The sequence below is a fragment of the Diabrotica virgifera genome, chromosome 6 (genome assembly GCF_917563875.1).
Source record: "Diabrotica virgifera virgifera chromosome 6, PGI_DIABVI_V3a".
In the NCBI taxonomy this organism is placed as follows: Eukaryota; Metazoa; Arthropoda; class Insecta; order Coleoptera; family Chrysomelidae; genus Diabrotica; species Diabrotica virgifera.
The window spans coordinates 22,980,695-23,008,585 of record NC_065448.1 but is presented as its reverse complement, the minus strand read 5'-3'; the positions used below and the strand labels follow the sequence as shown (position 1 = coordinate 23,008,585).

General features: G+C 34.9%; 1 protein-coding gene across 1 annotated transcript in view; it reads left to right on the top strand.

Moving 5' to 3' along the window:
* Window positions 1–3,525: 3,525 nt before the first annotated feature.
* LOC114331420 (clavesin-2) overlaps window positions 3,526–27,891 on the top strand; it is a 67,944-nt gene continuing 43,578 nt past the window's right edge. Inside the window, exon 1 of the mRNA XM_028281006.2 lies at window positions 3,526–3,683. The gene's annotated coding sequence lies outside the window, so the exon portion shown is untranslated. The remainder of the gene's footprint in view (window positions 3,684–27,891) is intronic.

Below are 27,891 nucleotides of genomic sequence, written 5' to 3'. Positions count from 1 at the left end.
TGACACTAAACACGAATACCTCCCCAACTCCACACCCTGGAGGTGGGGTGGGGGTAACTTTAAAAATCTTAAATGTAAACACTATTTGTTATATTGTAGATTTGGATTGCTTACAGAAAAATACGCAACTTTTATTCGAGATATTTTTTTGAATTGTAGATAGATGGCGCTATAATCGGAAAAAACGATTTATCGTGATAACATAATATGCTATCTGCATATTATATGCTATATTATGTAAATTATTGAAACGGTCTAATATCTCCAGAAATGCATTTCCAAATAAAAAACAAAAAAAATACGTGTTTAATATTTTTCAAGAACCTATCGAATAACATCAAACACGACCCTCCATTCCATTCCCTGGAGGTGGTGTGGGGGGTAACTTTAAAATCTTAAATAGCTTACCCCCATTTTTTATTGCAGATTCGGAAACCTTACGTAAAAAGAAGTAACATTTATTTTAAACATTTTTTAGAATTGTTGATAGATGGCGTTAATAAATAGTGTTTTTCCGATTATAGCGCCATATTATCCATAATTCGAAAAAATGTCTCGAATAAAAGTTACTTATTTTTACGTAAGGAATCCAAATCTGCAATAAAAAACGAGGCCCCCTATTATGGATTTTAAAGACCTCCAGGGGGTGGAGTGGAGAGTCGTGTTTGATGTTATTCGATAGGTTCTTGAAAAATATTAAACACGTATTCTTTGGTTTTTTTATTTGGAAGTCTATTTCTCGGGATATTAGACCGTTTCTATAATTTACCTATGGTGAACTATTTTAAATGGGAAATAAGCCACAATTTTACCAAAAAAATGAATTTACTAACGTTTCGACGCCTAAGTCAAGTGTCGTTGTCAAAATACAAAATAATACTATTTTGACAACGACACCCGACTTGGGCGTCGAAGTGCAAGAATTACCTCATCTTCCTTAGTCTCAGCATCCGTATGGCTTGCAAATTGTAGAAGCCTCGGCGGTGTAACCAGAGAAGGTTCCCATTGTTCTCATTCTGGTGGAGTGTAGAATAGCTTTATGTTGTTTTATATGCCATTAGAGTGAAAACTTAGTCTTTTTGCTAGCAGTTGCCGCTAGGGCATCTATGCCATTTCGTTCGTTGCAATCCGGGACTGCACGCTGGGGTTTGTTTTGGTTGGATCAGGGAGAGCAGCATATGTGCCCCCTGATGAGAGACTAATAAGTTTCGAAACCGGTAGGGGTGCTTGCAGCACTCTCTGATTGGACTAGAATCTGGTTCGGCTGTGTTTTCGTTTTGCAACGAAATTGAAAATGGTTATTCATTTTTTATTTACATTTATTCTGTGTGGAGTATGAAGGGAACCATTCTCGTTGGAACTTTACTGCGCTGAGCAGATGGGACGTGAATTGTAAATTGTAGAATTCCCTCATCTTCCTTAGTCTCAGCATCCGTATGGCTTGCAAATTGTAGAAGCCTCGGAGGTGTAACCAGAGAAGGTTCCCATTGTTTTCATTCTGGTGAGGTGTAGAATAGCTTTATGTTGTTTTATATGCCATTAGAGTGAAAACTTAGTATTTTTGCTAGCAGTTGCCGCTAGGGCATCTATGCCACTTCGTTCGTTGCAATCCGGGACTGCACGCTGGGGTTTGTTTTGGTTGGATCAGGGAGAGCAGCATATGTGCCTCCTGATGAGAGACTAATAAGTTTCGAAACCGGTAGGGGTGCTTGCAGCACTCTCTGATTGGACTAGAATATGGTTAGGCTGTGTTTTCGTTTTGCAACGAAATTGAAAATGGTTATTCATTTTTTATTTACATTTACTCTGTGTGGAGTATGAAGGGAACCATTCTCGTTGGAACTTTACCGCGCTAAGCAGATGGGACGTGAATTGTAAATTGTAGAATTCCCTCATCTTCCTTAGTCTCAGCATCCGTATGGCTTGCAAATTGTAGAAGCCTCGGAGGTGTAACCAGAGAAGGTTCCCATTGTTTTCATTCTGGTGGGGTGTAGAATAGCTTTATGTTGTTTTATATGCCATTAGAGTGAAAACTTAGTCTTTTTGTTAATAAATTCATTTTTTTTGGTAAAATTGTGGCTTATTTCCCATTTAAAATAGTTCATTATAAAAATGCCACAAGAAAATAGCTTCAGAACAACATTACCTATGGTATCACGATAAATCGTTTTTCCGATTATAGCACCATCAATGCATAATGCAAAAAAAGTCTTGAATAAAAGTTGCTTATTTTTACGTAAGCAGTCCAAATCTGCAATAACAAATGGGGGTTTCCACTTAAGATTTTGAAGTTACCCCCATCCCACTTCCAGGGGTTGGAGTAGGGGGTCGTGTTTAGTGTCATTCGATATATTTTTGAAAAATATTAAGCACGTATTTTTCAGTTTCTCGTTCCAATGAGCACAGTGGGCACCAGGTACCTCGGAGACCTCTTAAAAACCTGAGAGAATGGTTTAACAGATCCTCTGCATCCCTTTTTCGAGCTCCCGTCAACAAAATTACTATAGCCTATTTGATAGAAAACGCTCGATAATGGAGCACGGCACATGAAAAAGAAGAAAAGTAAATTTAGCTAAAAATCTGGTTTTTAGTGCTTGTAGGATGAAATTTGTTTCATAGCCTCACCTCAAACCAGCTTGCTCCTTAGGCAAGAGAACTAACTTTTGTTCTAAACGTTTTGTGAAGATTTTAAAGATCAGAGGTAGTATAATCTGAGAAAATTCAAAGGTGATTGAGAAATATAGAAATCTGAAGATACTAAGAAGAACGATTTGTGATGGGTGATGGTAAAGAGTAAATTATGAAACTGAAAGACAAGGAAGGTCATACTGGAACAGTCGTCAACTCTAAATGGGATCAAACAACAGAAATACGATATAGAGTTAAAAAGGCCGAAGCAAAGTTTAACAACACGAGAAATATATTCACCCATTGGGACATATCTCTCCCACTAAAAATACTACTGCTAAAATGCCATGTATTTCCAGTCTTGCTGTTTGGGGCAGAGGCCTGGATAATAACGAAAATACTAATGAAAAAGCTAGAGACATTCGAAATGTGTTTGTACCGACGTATCCTCAAAATATCCTTGACGGCCCATACCACCAACATAGAGGCATTGCGCCGAAAAGCAAAACAAAAACAAATCTCTTTTTAAAATCGGGAGCAAACGTAGACCCGGAAGAAGAAGACACCCATGGCTTCAAAAACTTACGCCAATGGTATGGACTAACAGCGATCGAGTTATTTAGAAATGCCGCAAACAAACTTAAAATTGCTATGATTATAGCCAACGTCTGCAACGGACAAGGTACATGAAGAAGAAGAATAATTATAAAAAAATATAAATAGTTAACCCCGAACGCCCGCTTGTTTCTAAGTCACTGGTCGCGTGCAAAATTTACCGGAGCATCAAAGGTATTGCTGAAAAATTTGGAAACAAAACAGGATTTAAGCAATACACTTTCTACCGAACGAGTGAGCAAGGCAAGAAGTGAAGAAACTGAAGAATAGCGTGAAGCCAGCGCACTGCCTTACTCATCAGCGAATGCAGAATTTCTTCGGTGGCGAAAAGTAGGTTAGGAGAAAGTTAGCTTTTTATTATAAACATTGCAGTACATTTAGTCACACTTTAGCCGTTGTGGTGTGTGCTGTGAATACACGGAACAATAGTAACGATACAAGTAAGCTTTATATACTATGCACTACCAATATTTACGGAAATATGCACTTTTTAAATAAAATGTATTGTACTTAATATTTGCTGTAAAAAATTTGATAAAAAGTAGAAAAAAGCAGTGTTTGCACCTGAAAACTTATTTAAAAATACGGGTACACTATAAAATGTTTGAGTGTAAAATAACATTAATTTTAAATTTATTTTCATAATATCAAGTAGTCTTAGTTTTTTAAACATATTAACTCCTATTAGCGGAGGAGTTTATTTCGATTTTATTTATTAGCAGAACAGGCCGTTATGACCTAGATCATTTTTATAAAACATACCTAATCATACAATTAACTAAGTACAATTATTTTAAACAAAACTCGAACTAAAGTATACAGTGATGAGCGCGTTAATAACCGACAAAATAGTACAAAAGATGGAAAAGTATTAAGTTATGAAATAAAAAGAAATGAAACTAGTCGAGCTGGGAAATTTGGCGATGTTAACCTATACATTTACATTATATGGATTGTTTCCCACCTTTAGATCGCAAACCTTCGGACGAAAAATTACCTTAAAAAGGAGAAAAATTTCTTTTATCGCCAACCGTCACTAAAGTCATTCATTATTGTACTCATTTGACGCCATTTGCGGCAGTAAAGTAACACTTTATTGTACTGAAAGAAGAATTTGACTTTACCTGCCGCGATTAATCAAATTAACTGAGATTGAATGTAAGCGGCAGATGGCAGTAATCGATTATTTATTTGAGTGAACTTAAAATTTATTTACTTTAATTATTAAAAATATTGTACAAAGTTTACGTTATTTTTAATTAAATTTATGTCAGAAAGTGAAATTCTGTAGTATTTTGCAATTATGTATATTCATAAAACATAAATCGAAACTTTACAGATTTAGTAATTACAGAGGTAGGTACTTATTCAATATTGATTACTTGAACAACTATCGATTAAACATCGAAATCGGCCATCGTGCAAAAGCATTCTGTCATCGTCATTACTGTCATACGAAATTTTTATTTCGTTTAAAATTAATAAAATTCTTAAATCTTTTAAGTTTTGTATTAATGTAAATATATTATGAAATGGTGTTTTTGTTAATTCGATTATATATAGGGTGAGGCAGATAAAGGGCCTATTAGAAATATCTCAAGAACTAAAGGTAACTGAATTATGAAAATTGGAATAATGGGGTTTTGAAGACTGATCTATTTAATGAAAATATTTTCATCTACTTGGTACTTCCGGTTATACCGGAAGTTGCTTATACCTTCGTTTTTTTAAATGGAACATCCTGTATATTTTGACATTTTTGGATTCTCCTCGATTTCTTCTTTCTTAAAATATAATGTTTTGTAACATTATACAGGGTAGGTTAAAAGATAATTACGTTTTCTTATTAATTTCGTAGCGATATTCACACCCTGTAGGATTGTAGTAGTTTGACATAGTAAACTCTATTTATGTTCAAATGATTTTCAATATAGTCTACTATTGTTAGCAATTATTAGTATAGCTAAATTTTTAATTTTAGTATACAGGGTGGGTCTAAACTCGGAATGAATATTTTCTGAGTTTTCTTAAATGGAACACCCTATATTTTAGTATTGTAATGAAATGATATTTCATGGTACTTTTTTATTTCTTAAGCATTCCCTATACCTAACTGCTTTAATTTGTGCTTAATTTTTAATCGCACCAACAATCTTAACTTCGATGGTATTTTGACAGTTCAACCATTATTGGCAATTTTAAGTATCAGTCTAGATTAATATGTATTTATTTCCAAAAAATTATTTGTGATTGAATATTTTCACGGCCAACCTAATACAATTTCACATATTTTGTGTTGCAATTAATGTTTTGCTTGAATCACCAATAACTCACAAACTAAAGCAGTTAGGTATAGGGAATACTTATAAAATAAAAAAGCACTATGAAATATCATTTCATTACAATACTAAAATACAGGGTGTTCCATTTAAAACAAGAATGTGTGTGTACTTTGTACGCACGTAAGAAGTTATACTTCTACTACATATTATGTGATTTTTAAGACAATACCAAAAATTTAAAAAAATAAAAGAATAAAACGCACACAAACACATTGAAAAATGCCACAAAGAAAAAATGATTTCTGAACGATAATAATTGTTGGCAAAAATTTTAAATACGCATTTTCTGAAAAAAAAATTATATAACAAATATACTTACAATCATAACATGCATAAAAAAATAAAAAAATAAAACTTGCATTGCGAATTGAACCCTTGAATTTCGTGCCGCTTTGACTCGTAACCGAAGCGTAGACTCACTCGTCCAATCCCACATTATTTATCATGTGGAAAAATACTGTAACTGAACGTTTTACTGTTTGACAGTTTTGAAAATTAAATTATGTAGTTTTTTGTGGAAAAAATTATAAAAATATAACAAAACAGTAAGAAAACAATATATTAGATGAAGATTGGTAGAACTTTTGTTGATAATCAAATTAAGTATGTAAATCAAAGCATTACATACCTACTAGATAAATAAATCTACGCCAAAAAATCATAATTTAAAAACAAAAATCGAACCTAATTTGGGATTTCTCTCTAAAATCCGCATTCTTGAGAAAATAAATGTATGTATTTCAACCTAATCCAAATGTATAATTACAATTATACGATATATGATTATAATAAAAACTACTTACCAAATTAGAATGAGTTTTTCTTGTCCAAAATAGTCCAAAAGTCCAAAAATATAGGTATATGAAAACTATTTAAAAAGGCAGTATAACTATTAACTAACTTTTGTTTGTTGTTTCTTTTCATACAAATTTTAAAACGCAACAACCATAAATAATCTAACTACAGCTGTGTCACAGCCGCCATATTGAATAATTTTTGACATGTCATTTGAACATCCAATCAGAACAAAGTTATAATGCGCATGCGCCCGGTCGCTAGGTTTTCCCATATAAAAATTTACCCTCTATCGCCGGTAAAGAAGTATAACTTCAAAAACTCAGAAAATACTCATTCCGTGTTTCGACCAACCCTGTACACTAAAACGAAAAATTTAGCTATACTAATAATTGTTAACAATAGAAGACTATATTAAAAATCATTTGAAGATAAATAGAGTTTATTATGTCAAACTACTACAAGCCTACAGGGTGTGAATATTGCTACGAAATTAATAAGAAAACGTAATTATCTTTTAACCTTACCTGTATAATATTACAAAACCTTATATTTAAAGAAAGAAGAAATCGAGGAGAATCCAAAAATGTAAAAATATACAGGGTGTCCCATTTAAAAAAAACGAAGTTACAATCAACTTCCGGTATAACCGGAAGTAGCAAAGAAACCAAAATATTTTCATTAAATAGCTCACACCACAAAATCTCTGTATAACAATTTTCATGATTTTCTTACGTTTAGTTCTCGATATATTTCTAATAGGCCCTTTATCTGCCTCACCCTGTATAGGACGGTGACAGATATTAATGATAATTTGTTAGCAAATATATTTATTTAGATTTTCTACTATTCATCAAGGGAAAAGCACATGCGCTGCAGAAGGCTACACTTCATAAACAATAACGTAACTATTAACGGTATTTTTAATTTTTGGTATTTTATTTTAAGTGTTAAAATTGGTTTAATATTTAAATAAAAATACGATTAAACTGTTTATATATGTATATAAAAAAATATATTTATTTCGTTGAAATTATAATAATAGAAGTATAACATCTTACGTGCGTACCAAGTACACACACTCTTTTTTCATTAGGATGTAATTAAGTAAGTGTTAACTAAGTGTTAATGTTTTTTATGATTGGCGATAAAATTTTGTATGCACCACGTCAGTAAAGACTCTTTATCGAACTCGTCTGTTATTCGCCTGTTCATAATATCAGACTCGTTCGATAAAGAGTAACTTTACTGACTTGGTACATAAATAACTATTAATGTATTTTTTATCCATAAGTGTAATAGGTGGGGCATTTTTGTCGCTTACCTAATACAGTATCGCAGAATCTGAATTGATGTTCCGATATCACTAAAATTGTCTAACTATAAAAAAGGCGTCACTGTATGCAATGAATATAAATAGGGCATTACAATATTTGACTATTGTTAGTGGTTTTCCTATATCTTTCTGATAGTTATTCTTCTTCTTTTTATATAGACATGACTCTGTCTGTTTTTCAATGTGCCTTCAGTAAGTTGTCATTCCATCTTTTTCGTGGTCTTCCCACTGATCGTCTTCCTATTGGAGAACCGTCTCTCGCCGTCCTTACTACTCTATTTGTTGTCATTCGGCTTATGTGGTCGTTCCATTCTACTCTTCTGTTTTTCACCCAGTTATTAATATTGTCCACCTTGCATCTCCGTCGTATATCTGCACTTCTAGCTTTATCCTACAGTGTCTTACCATCAATTTTTCGCATTATTTTCATCTCTGCTGTTTCTAGCATTCTTTTTGTCCTTTCTGTATCAGGTCCTGTTTCAGCCGAGTATGTCATTATTGGTCTAATGACTGTTTTGTAAATTCTGCCTTTCACTTCTTTTCCGATGTTTTTATTTCTCCATATTGTTTCATTCAAGCAACCTGCGACCATGGGCGCCCGCAGGATTTTTTTTCAGGGGGGGCAAAATAAAAAACTGTTGTATGTAATACTTATATTTTTAAAACGTTAAGAAAACAAAATATTGCAACTTCTTTTAGGAACAAATAACAAAACCACGAAAGCAACTCTTAAAAAATACAAAACAAAATATTATAATAAATGTTATTAATGCTAAAAGGTAATAAAAGTAATACCTAAAAGTAATACAAAATAGCATGCAATTTTATTCTTAACTAAAAACCAGTCTTCTGTTATTTTGACAAAATTCGTCTAGTATTTTAGTGGAAAAATTGGAAATATTTAATAGACGATTTCGATGGATACTCAACAATGCTAGCCCAACAAGTCTATCTTGTCCCATTGTAGCTCTTATCCACGTTTTAATCCTGCGTAAGGTGCTAAAACTCCGTTCAATTGTGCAGGTAGTACACGGCAAAGTAAGTAGAAGAATGCAGCTATCTTTGATAGCAGGAAAAAATTTACAGTACTGAATAAGATCTTCAATGGTTATGTTCTCAGCTATTTGAGATTGAGATAAATACTCTCTCCAAATATTTAATTCGCTTTCCAAATTCTCAATGTTGTATAGATTTCCTACCTTAATTGCGAAAGATTTAACATCTAAAGATTTTATATTTTTTGGTAAAATATTAAACAAAGAGAAGGCGACTTCATGTTCTTTAGAAAATCTTGTTTTTAAGGCAAGAATCAGATGATCTAAATATGGTATAAATATAGATTTTCTAAAATAATCTTCTGCTGAATCAGATTCATAGTTAGATCTATGAATTTGTCGACCGCAAATTCGTGGTTTTCCCACTTCTATGTTGAGGGTCTCACAGATAGATAATGCATAGGAAAAAATATCTGCAAAATTTGAATCAACCTCTGAGCGCTGTTTTTCACAAGTCCTGGTAATTAAATTTATGTGGTGATGAACATCTACAAAATTAATTGAAATACCTTGTAGCGTATTTGCAATGGGCTCTAAAATATTTGAATATTTACTTGCCACAACTAGACAAATAACAAACGTAAAGGAATTTAAGGCAGCCCATAACTGAGCTGCTCTTTTTGTAGTAGAAGAGTTCATTAAAATTTGCCCAGTTTTTATTTAAATTCTTTATCTGTAAATCGATTTTAAAACAAACGATGAAGTTAATTAATGTCATTGTATGACATTGTCATTTTATGACAATACGGTCTGGTAATAATCTTATAATTAATGCATCCCATGATTGATTATTACACATTTATTTACAGGGTGTTCAAAATTTACAGTTACAGAACACCATGGATATTAATCACTTATGTAATAGGTACACATTCAAAATGTTTATACAACAAGCGATTTTAAATGATTTGTTTACATTATTTACATAGATGGTGCTATAGAAGCAAAAACGTTCGAAATTCTTAATTTCATAAAAATATCATCTGAGGTAGTAGGGTAGGAAGTGTAGCATTTACAATATTTTTAATATAACCCCATTTAAAAAAAAAATCATCTTGGTCAATCCTGGTGACCTAGGTGGCCAAATATATGGACCGAATCTATCTATCCATTTATTTCTAAACTTCATGTTGAGGTTGTTCTTAACATAACGTCAGAAATAAGCAGCAGCTCCGTCCAATTGGAGCCACATGTTTGTTCGCACGCTAAGTGGAAGGTTTTAAGAAGGATCCAAAAAACTTGTTTTAAGAAATTTAAAAAAGTTGCTCCATTCAGATTTTCGTCAACAAAATATGGGTCTATAACGTACTCGCACAGAATACTGCCCCAAACATTAACACTTCATCGGTGTTGGCGATCAACAGTAAAATGTTTGTTTCCTGTATCATAATAAAGTGAAAGCTATGTCTATTAACTAGACGATTATTATGAAAAGTAGGTAGATTCGTCTGTACACAATACATTCTTAAAAAATCAGGATCTTCTCCAAATTCTAAAGTCTATAAACGAAAAGTTAAACGTTCCTGTTCTGTCTAATGCTGTTGTAGTTGAGTTTTATACGGATGATAGTGGTTTTTCTTATATATTGTACATACACTCGTTTGACTGATTTCCAATCGACCCGAAATTTTTCTCGTACTAGTATTTGGGTTTTCCGTAACAGAAAGCAGTACATCAAGTTCGTTAACGTCATCAAAAATAAATGGTTTATTTTTATTTAACTTTTCGTATCTATGCAACATTACCATTAGCACAGAATCTATCGAGAAATCTCTTAAAAACGTCCTTTTTGTGTGTCTTCTATCAGGATACTTTTAAGCGTAAACTTTAGAAGCTAAGAGACAATTTTAAAAATATTCCCCAATGCAAAGTAGCATGTCTACTCTCTCATAGATAGCGTGATTATTTATTTTTAGGAACAATTAAATTTGAATGTAATTGGCCCTGCCAAAGCCATTTTTAACTAAAAAAAAATTGAATTTCATACACGGATGTTTATAGTCTTGATAATTACCAGACCGTACTGTCATAAACTGACAATTTCATACAATGACATTAATTAACTACATCTTTTGTTTTAAAATCGATTTACAGATTAAGAATTTAAATAATTGTAAATTACGCAAAAATTATGACACCTAGGTATAGGGCATCCATATACCATTCGAAAGAGGTAAATTTGTTTAGTATAATTATTTATTAATATACATGGTGTTCTATTTAAAATAAGAATCATATGACACATTGAATACTCCAATAATGAAACTGTAAATTTTGAACACCCTGTAGACAAATGTATGATAATTAATCATGGAATACATTCAACCATTATCCAACTTTTTAGATGTAAAAGTAACGTTTTGATAATTTTTTAAATAACTTGAGAATAAGCCTTTTTTAAACTTCACGTTTTAAGAAAAGTCAACATAACTCAGAACACTCTGTACATAGGTATAGGGAAACCTTATGAAACTATACCTTATTTTTTGCTGATAATTAAAAAATGCAATAAAATACAGGGTGTTCCATAAGAAAAAATAAAACTTTGATACGCCGCCATTTATTGGCGCACCCTGTATATTCCAAAATAATTTTAAAATGTGGATTTTGTCAACTTACAAACTATTCAATTTAAATTTTTCTCAAATCTTTTATCATTTCGCTGTAATCTTCCGTCCCGTTAGTGGTGACTCACCCTGTATATTTAACAAAAGATTTGTCAATTACCTGGTTAACTAGCACATCTTTCGCTTTGTTACAATTATTTTTTATTTACATTTTAAGATATCCTTTTGAACGAACCTCGTACATATTAAGTAGGTTAATGAAAGTGATGTGGATCTTTGTCAGAATCGCTTGTGCGCCTTTCATGGTCGTGTGTTTTATCATTTCGTTTCGTGGCCGTTTAATCCTTCTATCTGTCATTATTTTTAATTGTATATTGTTCATAAAATTAAACTTTTTCTTTGACATACTTGCATGTTACACTTTCCAAGAATGTAAGATATCATATTGATACCGTACCATTTATGTTCATGTTTATCAATTTCCTATATGTCTATTATACATATTATGTTTATCTGATCAAATAGATCTATGATAGATATAGTCTAAGAGCTAGTGAACCCTCCGACTAACGGTCGTCCTGTAAGGCTAGAAATTTTTCTAGTGATAATTCATAGCACACCAAGGCTAAAAACCATGACCTGGCAGGCATCAGCCGTGCAGGTGTATCTACCAGGTGAATCGAAAAGTGCATAGTTTAGGGGTAAAATAAACTTTCTCCTGTAAGGTTTAAATTTAAGTATGTGTTTGAGTAAGTCATTTAGAAGAAATGTGTACAATGACAGGCGATTCTGAAGAGCATAAGACTTGCCAGGCGAGGGGAAAAATTAGGGGTTTTTTCTAAAATTATACTTTTTGCACCGAACAAATTTTTTTTAGGTTTTTTGAATCATTCAAAACAGAAAAGGTCTTTAGTGATTTTTCTCTTAAGTTAATAGTTTTTGTTATACAAGCGATTGAAAATTTTGAAAATTGCAAAATCGGCCATTTTTAACCCTAAATCGGACATTTATCTAAAAATTTCAATGTTGCCAAGGTACGTAGATATTCTCTAAACATTGATTGATGAAATCCCGAAGAGTTTTTTGCAATAAAATATCGAAAACCCCTTTGTTTTTTTAATTGCTTATCAAGCGGGCCCGACACTGTAGTATAAGTGAGGACGTTTGAGTTTGCATAAATTCATTATCTCGAGAATGGGCGAATGTCAAAAGAAATCCTCAGACAGGTCGATTTTTATTTTTGAATTAGGACTTTTTGGCATATATATAATACTAGTGACGTCATCCATCTGGGCGTGATGACGTAATCGATGATTTTTTTAAATAAGAGTAGGGGTTGTGTGATAGCTCATTTGAAAGATTATTTAATTCTCTATTAAGTTATATAAACATTAACATAATTATTTATACAGGGTGTACAAAAAAAATTTTTCTTCTATTTGTCAAATTTAATCAAAGTTAATTTAATAAAAAAAATTTTTTGTACACCCTGTATAAATAATTATGTTAATGTTTATATTAGTGAATAGAGACTTAAATAACCTTTCAAATGAGCTATCATACAACCCCTACTCTCATTTAAAAAAATCATCGATTATGTCATCACGCTCAGATGGATGACGTCACTAGTATTATATATATGCCAAAAAGTCCTAATTTACAAATAAAAATCGACCTGTCTGAGGATTTCTCTTGAAATTTGCCCATTCTCGAGATAATGAATTTATGCCAACTCAAACGTCCTCACTTATACTACAGTGTCGCGCCCGCTTGATTAGCAATTAAAAAACAAAGGCGTTTCTGATATTGTATTGCAAAAAACTCTTTGGGATTTCATCAATCAATGCTTAAAGAATATATACCTACCTTGGCAACTTTGAAATTTTTAGATAAATGTCCGATTTAGGGTTATAATGGCCGATTTCGCAATTTGCAAAATTTTCAATCGCTTATATAACAAAAACTATTAACTTAAGAGAAAAATCACTAAAGACCTTTTCTGTTTGGAATGATTCAAAAAACCTAAGAAAAATTTGTTCGATGCAAAAAGAATAATTTTAGGAAAAACCCCTAATCTTTCCCCTCGCCTGGCAAGGTCTTATGCTCTTCAGAATAGCCTTTCATTGTACACATTTCTTCTAAATGACTTACTCAAACACATACTTAAATTTAAACCTTACAGGAGAAAGTTTATTTTACCCCCTAAAATTTGCACTTTTCCATTCACCTGGTAAAAATGAAGATTTTTCAAGCATTAGAAAATCTTACATTTTCTTCTGCCGAAGCAATCCTAACTGTTTACGAGCGGCTGGGTTACGTGTTTTTTAAGCATGTATTTGGCAAAGTATTTCAGAATGGATTCAAAAATATGAAATTTGATTTTCGGTGTCAGTTTGGCATCAAACTATATGAAACAAAGCTAAAACTCCCTGGGATCTTGGGAGGAGAAATTTTTTTTTAAGTTTCGAGTAAACCGCTTATATTATACAGCATCATCTAAATCCGTATTTGCAAGCAAGCAAGCAATTTGATTTAACCCGACCTGTGGGAGATGTTCACCCTATCGAAAAAGTACATTCGGGTCTAACAATTCATTGGGGCGAGGTGTTTTGACACGAGTAAAACAGGGATCACCCCACCTCGCTCCAATGCCCCAGGCCATCCCTTTCCCCCCCATAGCACGCTGATGCGCGATGGGGGCACAACTATCGTAGCCAAATACTCTTCACAATGGAATCCTGGGTAATAAGATTTCAATGAGGTACCCTAATCGAATTTAAAAAAAAAAACTAGGCCAGCGTGAAGCGCTCTATGCCTTTATCGTCTGATTGCTTATCCGCGGAACTAAAATTGCTTGCTTGGGCCCCAAGTCATTGTACCAAGCCCCACTGAGCTTTGTCCAATGACTTGTTGCTCAAGTTTTTTGAGTTTTTTTTGTTTTTATATTTTTTTGGGGGCTTGCGCCTTTTCTGATATTTTTTATAATTGTCTTACCTTAAGGTGATCGTGGTATTGGACCTACGTTTGTGTTACGTTTTTCTTCGGCACTTGTTGTTTTCGAGCTACGATCTATTCACTGTTTTCACTATTTTATTTATTTATCCCACTTTACACTATCTGTTGTTTAGGACATTTGTGCTTCCACCGGTGGAAAGCGTCGTACCTTAGCATCTCTCGCAGTATTGGGCTTGGATGGTGCTCCAGCTTAGCGAATTTTTCCCTGGCCTTGTCTGTCATCATCTCCGTGACTCTAACTTGCTGTAGTTCTCTGAAGAGAAATCGTTCGGCTACGTATTTTGGGACTTTGGCTGCTTCTCTTAGGCTGTTGTTGTGGACCGCCTGTATCTTCTTTTTTGTTGTATCACACACGTGTCCCCATACGAGAGATGCGTATGTTAATATCGGAAGTATTATACTATTTATAAGCCTTATTTTAGTTTTCATTCTTATTTTATTTTTCTTTCCTGTGAGTCCTCTTAGTGTTGCTCTTGCCATGTTGGATTTCTGGACTGTGGCTTCTACATGTTTCTTGAAGATTAATCCTTTGTCCATGATGACTCCTAGGTATTTGGCTTCGTCTTTCCACTCGATGGGGGTGTTCTGCACCGTCAGTTGTTCTTCTGGCTGTTGTCTACCTTTCTTATATAATACCGCTTCTGTTTTCTCGGAGTTGATGGCTATCTTCCACTTTATACTCCAGTCCTCAATATCTTCTAACGCTGTTTGCAGGTTGGTCACTGCTATGTCTACGTTTCTGTGTTTGGCCGCTATCGCTGTGTCATCTGCGTAGAGGCTCATAAGGGTACCTGGTGTTCTAGGTACGTCTGCGGTGTATATTGTGTACAGCAGGGGTGATAGGACTGCGCCCTGTGGCACTCCAGCCTCCGGGCTCCCGAGCTCGGACAGGACTTGTCCTATCCGAACCCTGAAACTCCGGCCGCCCAAGTACGAAGGGATCAGCCTCGTCATCGCCCCGCTGTACCCATAGCCTCGCATTTTATATATAGCCCCTTATGCCATACTCTGTCGAAAGCTTTGCTTACGTCCAAGAATGCTGCTCCAGTGTACTGCTTATCGTTGAAACCAGCTGCTATGTACTCAGTTAGTCTGAGTACTTGTAGCTCGCTGGAGTGCTCTGCTCTGAATCCAAATTGAGCTTCTGGGATTATCTCTAATCTGTTTGTTTCCGCTTGCAGTCTGCTGAGGATGATTCTTTCCACTATCTTGCTGATCGCTGGGAGTAAGCTGATTGGCCTGTAGTTCTGCCGGAACGTGTGGATTTTGCCAGGTTTTGGGATCATGATGACATGGGCCTCTTTCCATCTCTTTGGGAATATTTTGTATCTTAATATCCCGTTCACTATGTTTGTGAAATACACTATAGCTCTTCTGGGTAGGTATTTTAGGGCTCTATTTGTTCGTCTAGACCAGGCGCTTTTCTCGGTGAACTGTTTTTTATGTGTTCGTTTATTTCTTCCGGCGATGTTGGGGAGATGATGTCTTCTGGGTCCTCTGGTCTTTCTTCTTGCTCTTCGACTTCTTCCATGAAGTCTGCGTCCTCGTCTTCATGGAAGTTTAGCCTGCATTCTCTTTCGAGTGTGGACCTCTTTGCCTCTGCTTTTTCTTCTATGGTGTATACCATGCCATTTTCTCCATGTAATGGGGGAATGGGTTTTCTGTCGCTTCTTAACATTTTCTGGAGCTTCCAAACGTTTTTCATGTTTGAATCTAGTTCTTCCATCTCTTGTACATAGTTGTTCCATTTTTCGCTGCGGTGTTGTCGAAGAGCCGTATTTAAGGCAAGTTTTATCGTATTACGATTTGTGGATCCGTCAGAAGAATTACGAAACATAAAGTTAGGGGAAGGTGGGTTAATACCGCGCACCATGTTTCTCGCTCTCTGAGAATTATTATAAAATTTCGGCTAGTGCTGATCTCTAGCGGTCAACCAACCAAAAATTGTCAATTATTGCAGATTCTCTAATAATATTCAAAAAATTTGATATTTGATGGTTAAATCTTAGGTTTTGGACCATGCAGAGCTTTTTATAAAGAATAACTTTTTTTCGTAAAATTAATAATAAAAAAGTTTCCATATGGATACAACTTACAGGGACATACTGTATATCGAATGACACCAATTCGATAGACTTTTGAAAAATATCAAATACGTGTTTTTTGATTTTATTTTTTGAGATATTAGACCGTTTTAATAATTTTCCTAGGGTATCAGGATAAATCAAATCAGGACAAAAATGGTTCTAATAAGTACAACTTATCTTTTTTATGACGAATCTACATCTGCAATAGAAAAAGGGGGATCCCATTTAAGATTTCAAACTTGCCCCCAGTGGTGCTGGGGGGTCGTGTTTGACGTCATTCGACAGATTTTTGAAAAATATTGACCTTTCCGCTTCTTTTCGCGTACACGCATACCCTGTATACGCCATATGAAATAGACAGTTTATATCGGCTTGTTTAATATTGTAATAGACGACGGATTCTTACAAACAACGGGCAAAATTAGAAAAACCATAATAAATTTAAATTCTCTAGTTAACAATACGAATACGAATTTTCTTTCTCATCAATATTAAAAAGAATTAAATAATTGCCAATCACTTATCAAAAGACGAAGTAAAGTTTAGTAACGGCTGTGATTTTCAATGTCAGTTGTTAAAATTGCCGGAGAAAGTGCCGAGGAATAAGAAAGTAAGCATACGACTGTTAACCTGTTTTTTGTACTTATAGAATTTCTTCGATATATTATTTTGCAATCTAAAAAAATCAAAAGGATTCAAATTAAGAGGTGGGTTTTTACATCTTGAGTGGTGTAATGTAATATGTAAAGGAGAATGTGTGACATGCGAAAATATGGGCTTAGCAACAATATAATTATAGGCACGGGCGCCCATAAAAAAATTTTCAGGGGGGAGGGGCAGACGTGAAGATGTTGCACATTATATTTTGTATACTTTGGATAACCATATATAGTTAACAGCACCCGAAAAGCTAGGGGGGTCCACAGTACCGGCGCTAAGGTATAAGGCGCCCGCCTGCAAAAGAAGCATAGGCGCCCGTCGGTGTCTTTTAAATTAGTATTTTGTATAGCACCGACAGAAAAAGGTCATTTTGGCGCCCCCCAAACAGGGGCGCCCGCCTGCAGTGCATCCCTTGCAGGCCCGTTATCGCCGGCCCTGTGGGGTCCACGGCCCCCCTGCCCATGGGTATGGTCGCCCATGATTATAGGATGTATATTGCATAAAGATTTTTTACTGGTCATGCTTCTGGTTCTAAGTAATCATTGTAATTATTATGCAAAAATATTTATTCACAATTTTTGTGACTTTATAGTCCAGTAAATAGGCTGTAAGAAAACAGTCCTATTCCTTTGTATTGCTACCTGCTTCTATTGCTTCAGAGTTATATTACATAACATTCCTCCCGGACTTCCCGTATCGAGTAAATTGACTCTTCCATCTATTTTGTGTCATGACGATTTCGCATTTTACTACAAAACACAAAACTTACTCAAGAGAAAAATTAATACTTCGTCAGTATAAAAGCTTCACTGCAAAAATCACAAGAGATGAATGTCATACTAACTTGGCCTGCTACATAAATATAATCAACGAACGGCTAAAGAACTTTCTTTTCTATAGTAATTCCAGAGATAGCCGAAGGACAATGCGGTTTCGTACCAGGAAAAGGAACGAGTGAGCAGATATGGAACACCAGACAGATAATAAAAAAAGTTAGGTAACACAATATATCAATGCTGCTCTGTTTCGTAGATTACACAAAGGCTTTCGATTCAGTAAAATGGGGTCCCTTCTGGAGAATAATGGGAAATATGGGAGTACCTAATCATTTATTTGAACTAATCAGAAGTTTGTACCATAAAAACTCAGCCAGATTATACTCAAATGCGTTTAAAACAAAAAAAGGAAATAAACAGGGCTGCATACTATCATTATTAGGGCAGTCCGATAAGTACTTAGCCTTAGCCTCTCCGCCCGATGGCGCCACCATCGCAAATGAAGTGTACTGTCATTTAATGCGTTCTCGTAGACGGCTAATGTCAAAATTTCAGCCAAATCTAAATTATAGTATTGTTGTGATTGCGTGTGAAAGTCAGCGTGTCCGCGGATTTTAGTAAAATGGAAAAAGAGCAATGTCGGTCGGTGATTCGATTCTTGATTTTGGAAGGTAAAGCACGCAGCGAAATCAAAGAGCGCTTGGATGATGTGTACGGTGACCCTTCGATGACAATTGTCAAAAATTGGTTTAATGAGTTTCAACGTGGACGAACGTCGGTTTTTGTTGAGCCACGCGTAGATGCCCCGAAAATGGCTACCACGGAGAATAACGTGACAAAAATCCACGATCTTGTATTGGCAGACTGCCGATTGAAAGTGCGCGAGATAGCTGACACAGTAGGCATCTCAAAAGACCGCGTAGGTCATATCGTGCATGAAATTTGGGGCATGAGAAAGCTGTCGGTGCGATAGGTGCCGCGTTTGCTCACTTCAGACAATAAGCGCAACCGTGAGACCACTTCAGAGCAGTGTTTGACGATATTTAAGTTTGATCCAAAGGAGTTTTTATAACGTTTCATAACCGTCGACGAAACATGGATTCACTGGTATACACCAGAAACCAAGGAACAGTCGAAAGAGTGGACAGACCCCATTTGGCAAAGAACAAAGTGCTCTTCCACCATAACAACGCACCGGCTCACACCTCCGCCGTCGCCATGGCCAAATTGGTCGAATTTGGTTGCCCCATCCACCGTATTCTCAAGATTTGGCCCCGTGCGACTACTATTTATTTCAAAACTTGAAAAAGACACTCGCTGGTCAGAAATTTAAGTCGAATAAGGGGGTCATCGCCGCCTCGGAAGCCTATTTTGCAGACCTCGAGAAAAGGTATTTCCCAGACGGGTTAAAGAAGTTGGAACATCGTTGGGTCAAGTGTATCGAGCTAAAAAGAGACTATGTAGAGAAATAATATGCCACTTTTCCAAAATTTTCCTTTTCTTTTGTAGGCTAAGTACTTATCGGACTGTATTGTTATATATAACACATATATTCTGAATATATAATGAGGAAAGTACTAGACGAATGTGATGGAGGAATTCTATAGGAGGCAGAAAAATCATAATCAGTAACCTGACCACAGATGACACACTTATACTAGCACTAGCACCGAATGAAGTAGAAATAATTACCATCACCGAACGACTAATGCCCGTGTTTATAGTCGAGTCTCAAGACCTCGACGGGTCTCGAGACCGACCTTGAATAAAATCTGTGTGTAAACTAAATACAACTTTTATTCAAGGTCGGTCTCAAGGCTCGACGATGTCTTGAGACTTGACTATAAATACGGACATAAGACGGATGAGAAAAGAATTCGGAATTCAGATCTTCTTCTTAACGTGCCCTATTAAGTCCCCTTGACGTTGGCGATTAACATGGCGAAACTGTCTCTGTCACGAGCTATTCTAAATAGGTGTTCTGCTTTCTTTATTCCTGTCTACTCCCGGATATTCTTCAACCAAGAGGCCTGCTTTCTACCAATTCCTCTGCGTCCTTCGATTTTACCCATCATAATAAGTTGAAGAATATTATACCGGTCTCCCCTTACTACGTGTCTAAAATAGGCCATCTTTCTATATTTGATATTATCAAGCAGCTCGCGGGTAGCATTTGCTCTCTTAAGGACTGCCACATTTGTCAGCATAGCCGTCCATGGTATTTTCAGTATACGTCTGTGCAGCCACATTTCAAAGGCTTCCAAACGGTTAATGGTGGATATTTTTAATGTCCATGCTTCGACACCATACAAGAGGACTGACCAAATGTAGCATTTAATCATGCGCTTTCGAAGTTGAAGTTGCAAGGTATCATTACAGAAGAATGACCTCATTTTTAAAAATGTCGTGCGGGCTATCTCGATTCTACATTTTATCTCTTTATCTGGATCTAGTTGTTCAGTAATATGGCAACCAAGATATTTAAAACTGGGTACTCTTTGAATTATATGACCATCAACATATAACCGTGAATCTTGATGGGCCAAACTGCTAAATACCATGTATTTTGTTTTTGAACAGTTTATATTTAGGCCAAACTCTCTTCCCACTGTGTCAATGGCATTTAAAAGGTGTTGTAATCCATTTATATCATCCATCACTTAAATAACTGTATCGTCTGCATATCTGATTGTATTTATCAGAATTCCATTAACTTTCACACCCCATTCCAAATTATGCAGCGCTTCCTTAAATATTATATCTGAATATAAATTGAATAACAGTGGGGACAGTATACAACCCTGTCTGACACCTCTTTGTATTTTGCATATTTCTGTTGATTTTCGATTTATGCAAGCTGTCGCTGTTTGACGCCAGTATAATTTTTCTATGATTCGTACATCTTGACTATCAACTCCTTTATCATTTAATATTTTAATTAATTTGTGATGTTGTACTCGATCAAAGGCCTTCTCATAGTCAATAAATACAGCAAAGACATCTTTTCTTTGATCTCGGCATTTCTGCAATAACACATTTAGTGCAAAGAGTGCGTCCCGAGTTCCCAGTCCATTTCTGAAGCCAAATTGTGTTTCATCCTGGTCTTCTTCACGTCTATCTCTGATTCTACTGTGAATGATACGTAGAAAATTTTCAAAGTGTGGCTCATAAGGCTTATCATTCTATAATCGCTACAGTTTTTTGGACGTTTTTTTTTGGTAGGGTTATGAATTCGGGCTTTAACCAATCTTCAGGGATATCACCAGTCGAATAAACATCATTGAAAAGTTTGACTAGTATTCCAATGTTTTCCTCATTTATGAGCTTTAACATTTCTGTAGGTATGTTGTCGGGACCAACGGCTTTCTTGTTTTTTGCCAATTTTATAGCATGTAGTATTTCTGATTTCAGTATTTCTGGTCCTTCACCTTCATCTAAAGTCTCCAGTTCTTCGGGTCTATCATCATTATACAGTTCATTTATATAATTATACCAGGTAGTTCGAATTTCGTGTTCGTCTATTATCATTTTTCCCGACGAATCAGTTATAGTATGTGGAGTTTTCTTATGATAAAGACCAGCTACTTCTCTAACTTTTTTAAACATGTTTAACGTATCATGTTTTTCATTCAACTTTTCTAATAACTTGCATTTATCCTCCATCCATTTTCTTTAGCTACCTTTATCTTTTGTTTAATTAGTTTCTGTTTTTCTTTGTATTCTGTTTTGTTATCTTTCAGTTTTCTTCTCTGCTCCATCAATTCCAGGATTTCATCAGTCATCCATTGTTGTTTCTTGTGCCTCTGCATCGTTGTTGTATATTTTTCCATTACTTTCCAGGTAAGATCTTTAAACGTGTTCCATATTTCTGTGTTGTTTTCATTTGTTGAATTCTTTAGCTGATTATTCAGGTCATTTTCTATTAGCGTTTTGTTGGATGCTGATATATGTAATTTTGGTGTTTTGGGGCTTTCTTCGACTTTTTTGAGCTTCACTTGGATGTCAGCTATTAGAGGGTTATGGTCTGAACCGATATCTGCACCAGGATATGTCGTTGATCTCTTTACACCATTCTTAAATCTCTTGTTTACTAGAATATAATCTATCTGATTTCTAATTATATGAACCGAATTCAGATCTACACCGGAAAAACAAAAATAATGATCGTAGACAGGACAAATAATAATCTACCACACATTACACCAAGTAGCTAATTTCGGAGTAGTAAACAGATTTCCATACTTTGAGTCCCCGGTAACCGACAATGACCATTGGTCCTCAGAAATCAAGCGTAGACTATAAATGGTCGTAACTGAAACAGCTAAATTATTTAAAATATGCAAAGACCGAACAATAACACAGAATACTAAGCTGAGGTTGGTCAATGCCCTTGAACTATTGGCATTAGTAGGAAAGGTAGAACGCTGAAGAGCCAGAGAAACGTCTCCAATATGGTGAACAGACCAAATGAAATTTGTGGTGGGAAAATCCTTGTATGAAGTTAATTAGCAGGGGATCTCAGTCATTGTGTAGAGTTTTGATTTTTTTAGTAATAACTGCTCTCAAAATTTTGATTGTTTTGTACCAAGATACGCCCTATTTTGAGTTCCCATATAATTAATTCCGTTTGGGTTTAATCTAATTAAAAAGTACATAATACTTCTGCCGTGTAGCCAGTGTGTATTACATATAATGTAATGTAATGTAATGTGCGCAGACGCATTTTCTTTTTCGAAGTACCCAATAAAAATGTTTATATTACTGTAATTAAAAACAGCTTGTGCTTTATTTTAGTTCAGAGATGATCCACCATCCCCATACGAACGTTTCGGTCTTTCCGACCTCTTCAGTGGGATTACATGAACACCTATGAATCGAAACGAAACCAAGCTGCCTACTTAAGCAGAATTATAAAAATAGTTCTGCGTATCGAACGTAGTAGCGGTAGCGACATCTATTAAAAAAAATGAGAAGTCGCAGATCTGAACAATAAATCTGAAAATTCTCGTGGAACCACTTTCTGGGTAGCATCCTTAATCTCTGCCTTTTGCAATTTATAAGACGACGAACAAAGGAAACGAAAGGGACTCCACAATATGCAGTCACATTCCGTCTATTCGTCTAGGAAAAATTCCAACAAAAGTTGATTCCGTGTACTCTAAATGCGAGTAAAATGAAAAATTAAAAGCAGCTTATGTTTCATTTTTAAAGCCCTCTCCGTTCTCAGCATCACTCCAGCAGCATACCAGCAACTATTTCTCCAAAACACAAGCCAGGCCGCTTTTGACAAGTACTCGTTCAATAAACTCCCAAAACTCTCTCCTCTCTTTCTCTCAATAATAATCTCCTTAGACCAAGTATCTTTTTTACTTGGTGTCACAAATAATTTTAATAACGATAAATCTTGTAACTTACTCTCTTGGACTTTACAGAATCAAAGAGGTATTTCTTTTCGATTTGATTTGTCTCTCGTTCCACTTTTCAGCTAGTCTCCACTAACAAACAAAACCACTAGTACATGCTTCTGAACTCTACGCGAGAACTTTCGACTGACCTTCTCGGATGCCCACAACACAATAATCTTTAAAAATGAATAACCATTTTCAATTTTGAATAACCATTTTCAATTTCGTTGCAAAACGAAAACACAGCCGAACCATGTTCTAGTCCAATCAGAGAGTGCTGCAAGCACCCCTACCGGTTTCGAAACTTATTAGTCTCTCATCAGGAGGCACATATGCTGCTCTCCCTGATCCAACCAAAACAAACCCCAGCGTGCAGTCCCGGATTGCAACGAACGAAATGGCATAGATGCCCTAGCGGCAATAATCTTTCTTTTCCAAACTATCTGAACATTCAAAACCTCTCTTTCCCCCTTCCAAATTGCCAAGCCAATCAGAAACATTTCTCTTTTCCATTCGAAGAGCCCAGGCATTCTTTCAAACAATACTTCTACTCAACCTAATCACTTTTCGGAAATTATACAAAAATTCTTGTGTTTAAACAAACAGCCTTAAAATTCCAAATCTATCTACCTTTATTTTTCTAAAAACTAATAATTAAAATTACCTGTGGATTTTACCTTTCCCGTAACAAACAATCTTTTTTAAAATTATAATCCGAAATAAATTGTCTATCACTTCACTTATTTACAAATGTCTTTAATTCTTCAGGGAAAAACTCATTAAGGAAAAACCCACTGCGTAAAAGCTACCTTCTAATAACTAGTTACAAATCAATATACAGGGTGTATCAAATTTACGTGCCCGCGTTAAATAAAAAAAAAATAAATTTTTTTTCTATCTTTGATTGATAAATTGATACACAATAGTATGTATGTGGAAAAGTTAAACCGATCTGAATTTTTTTTCTGTGTTTGAAGAGGGGGTCAGGGCCGATTCAGAACCGATGTAGTTTGTGACTTTTGACCACCCATAAGCCAGCTATAGGACTTGGTAGGTACAAAACGGCATATTTTTTGGGGGTATATATCTTCGGTTCAAGAAGAGACAGGAGCACCGCAAATACACCGAAACGTATTGAGTTAAGCTTTCAAATGGTGTTTAAGCCGCCAGGATCAGACATACACACGGCTCAGTATAGCCCAAAAACTGAAAAACTAAACTTTAAAAATTTTGGTTTTTCGACAATTTCTCAAAATTTCAGCCTACGAATTGCACCAATAATTAAGCGTTTGTAGAAGGACTCTAGGCGAATCTAACGGTGTATACTCCATATCCGGAAAAATTCCAATTTTTAAGTTATAGGCTTCATAAATATGATCAAATCTATTTCTTATGGGAAAAACGGTTTTTCAAGCTCAATAATTCCTGTAATAACTTCAGTTATCATACTTGACCTTAGATTCATCAGATACTACTTGTCAATACGTTTCAAACTCATGTTTAGTGATCAAAATCGGTTAAGCAGTTTAGAAGTTATTAAGCTACAAAAGTATAATCCAATTAACGATTATTCCCTAAATGGTTTATGTAGTTGTAGTGGTTACGACGCTAAATTTAATCTGGCAACGGGCAATTCGAGTTCATTTACCGGCCATTTCAATATTATTTTTCAATCTATTTTGAATAAAAAAAATCTAGTGTACATTCGATAGACACCAGATCATTTGGGAGATAATGCGACAAAGGCGACTAATCGAGAGACATTACATTTAACTGCATACATTTAATTTATAAATAACTTTGAAAAACTCCTGATACAAGAATAAAAAAACCGCTAAACGCCGTAAAAATGAGTGGCACATACAATATTCCAGCTACAAAAGATCTGATATGAATATTACGTGGCGCGAAAATGTATTTTCATTTTGATGCAAAACAAAATTCTAGTTTTATTTTAAAAGACTTTTCCATAATATTTACTAAATTTGAAGTAAAACGCGCCACAAAAGAGTAACTTTGATACAGTTTGAATTTTGAAACTCTTTTATGGCGCGTTTACTTCAAATTTAGCAAACATTATGGAAAAATCTTTTAAAATAAAACTAGAATTTTGTTTTGCATCAAAATGAAAATACATTTTCGCGCCACGTAATATTCATATCAGATCTTTTTTAGCTGGAATATTGTAAATATGCGCCACTCATTTTTACGGCGTTTAGCGGTTTTTTATTCTTGTAATATACAATATTATGCTGGCTCCATGCTCAATATTGTGTCATCACCTTTTCTGTTTCATTCCTTCTTTTTTGCCGCCAGATGAGAATGGATTTCGACATGAGCCTGACGGTCGTGCCTACCTTTGTTGCTCCAGAAAACATGACCTCTAAGGGTCATGACAAGGAGCTCTAGGGGTCATGTCAAAGGGCAAAAAGTTTACAATTAGTTTAATTTTTTACAATTTTCTGTCTACAGACGCGGTCTCGCTAAAGAACTTTTTATAATCTACAACTTTTATTTGAACCATTTTTCTCTAAAATAGACAAGTAACGTCTTCTTCTTCTTCTCTTCTTTTTCTTCTTCTTCTTCTTCTTCTTTTTGTATAGACATGACTCTGTCTGTTTTTCAATGTGCCTCTAGTAAGTTGTCGTTCCATCGTTTTCGTGGTCTTCCCACTGATCGTCTCCCTATTGGGGAACCGTCTCTCGCTGCCTCACTACCCTATTTGTTGTCATTCGGCTTATGTGGTCATTCCATTCTATTCTTCTGTTTCTTACCCAGTTTTTAATATTATCCACCTTGAATCTCTGTCGTATATCTCTACTTCTGGCTCTGTCCCATAGAGTCTTACCATCGATGTTTCGAAGGGTTTTCATCTCCGCTGTTTCGAGCCATCTTTTTGTCCTCTCTGTGTCGGGTCGTGTTTCTGCCGCGTTTGTCATTATTGGTCTGATGAATGTTTTATAAATTCTGCCTTTCATTCCTTTTCCGATATTTTTATTTCTTCTTATTGTGTCATTCAGGCAACCTGCGGCTCTGTTTGCTCTATTCACTTGATCTTCTACTTCTGTTTCGAGCCTTCCGTAGCTAGAGCTAGTGTGATGCCTAGGTATTTAAACAGCATACGTTGTAAATCATCTTCACTTTGAGAGATTAGTGTTGCATCGTCCGCATCGCAGATTATTTTAAGTTATTTTTCTCCCATTTGGTATCCTTTTTTAGTTCTTACTTTTTTATTATTTCGTCCATGATCAGGTTGAACAAAAAAGGACTCAGGAATTCCCCTGTCTTATCCCATTACCGGCTTCAATTGGGTCAATTAGTTCATCTTCCACTTTTACTTTTATTGTGTTGTTCTGGTAGATAACAAGTAACGTGTTACCAGTGCCGGTGCTAGGGTATAAGGCGCCCGCCTGCAATACTAGCTAAGGCGCCCTTAGGTTTAATTAGGTATTTACCTATATTTAGATATTTAATCTTCTGGCAATGGTACAAAATGTAATTAGGATGTAAATATCTTATTTAATTCTTATTATCTAAAAAAATTATTTTCCGGATTAAAATTTTTAATTTTAAATTTGGATTTTAAATTTTAAAATCCATAGCATTTTGAAAATGAGTGTTTGTCACACACTACGCCTACTGGAGCCGTGAATAAAATTCTATTGCATTGAAAAATTTGAAAGAAAATAATTTTTCTATGATTTTGTGCAACACCAGCAGAAAAAGGTGCTCATTTTGGCGCCCCCCAAACAGGGTCGCCCGCCTGCAATGCATCCCTTGCAGGCCCGTTATCGCCGGCCCTGCGTGTTACGGACAAAAAATATGTTTTTGACTTTTAAAGATTGTTAAAAAACAAAGCAAATTCAGCTGTAGGTCTTCACGGATTTTTCATCAGCTACCCCTCATATATAAGAGGTATGAGATATAAATAATCAATTATTATTTTTTCACAGATACTGGCCTACAGAGCGAGTTGAATTACAGAAAGTTTTACCAACGCTTTTTGTGTATCGTGGGATTAGTTGTTAATAACAGGAATAACGTAGATTGTAGACAATATTTAACTTTCTCTTGTTTTTTATGCATATTTTAGAATAATTAATATTTATAAACTATTAGCTGAAACAATTATTTACAAAACGGCTTGTATAAGTTAGTGCAAAATCGATTTTTAATCATTTTTAATTTACTATAAATTTTTATTGTTTTGCACTTAAATTATTATATTTTGTTAATGGACTTTGTCCTTTATATTGTTGGTCGAAATACCTAATACCTTTATGGATTATTGGTTAGTTAACATTTCCATTTGATTAATGTTTTACATTTATGGTTTTTATATTATAAAATTAATTAATAAACTGTTGTTCATGCTTACTCATCCATGGCTTAACACATCGTATTTTGTTTATCGTTTAACCTTCGGATGACCAAGCGGGGGAAATTGTGACCCCAGCGTATGTTTTTCTTTAATAAATTCAAAAGTATTTTTAATTTTTTATTCATTATTTTTTATTTGACTTTAATATCATTCTAGATATCCTCATATTTTGAAATAAAAAAAAAATTCCTATATTTTACGAATAAAAAATATATTCTGAAGTTGATGT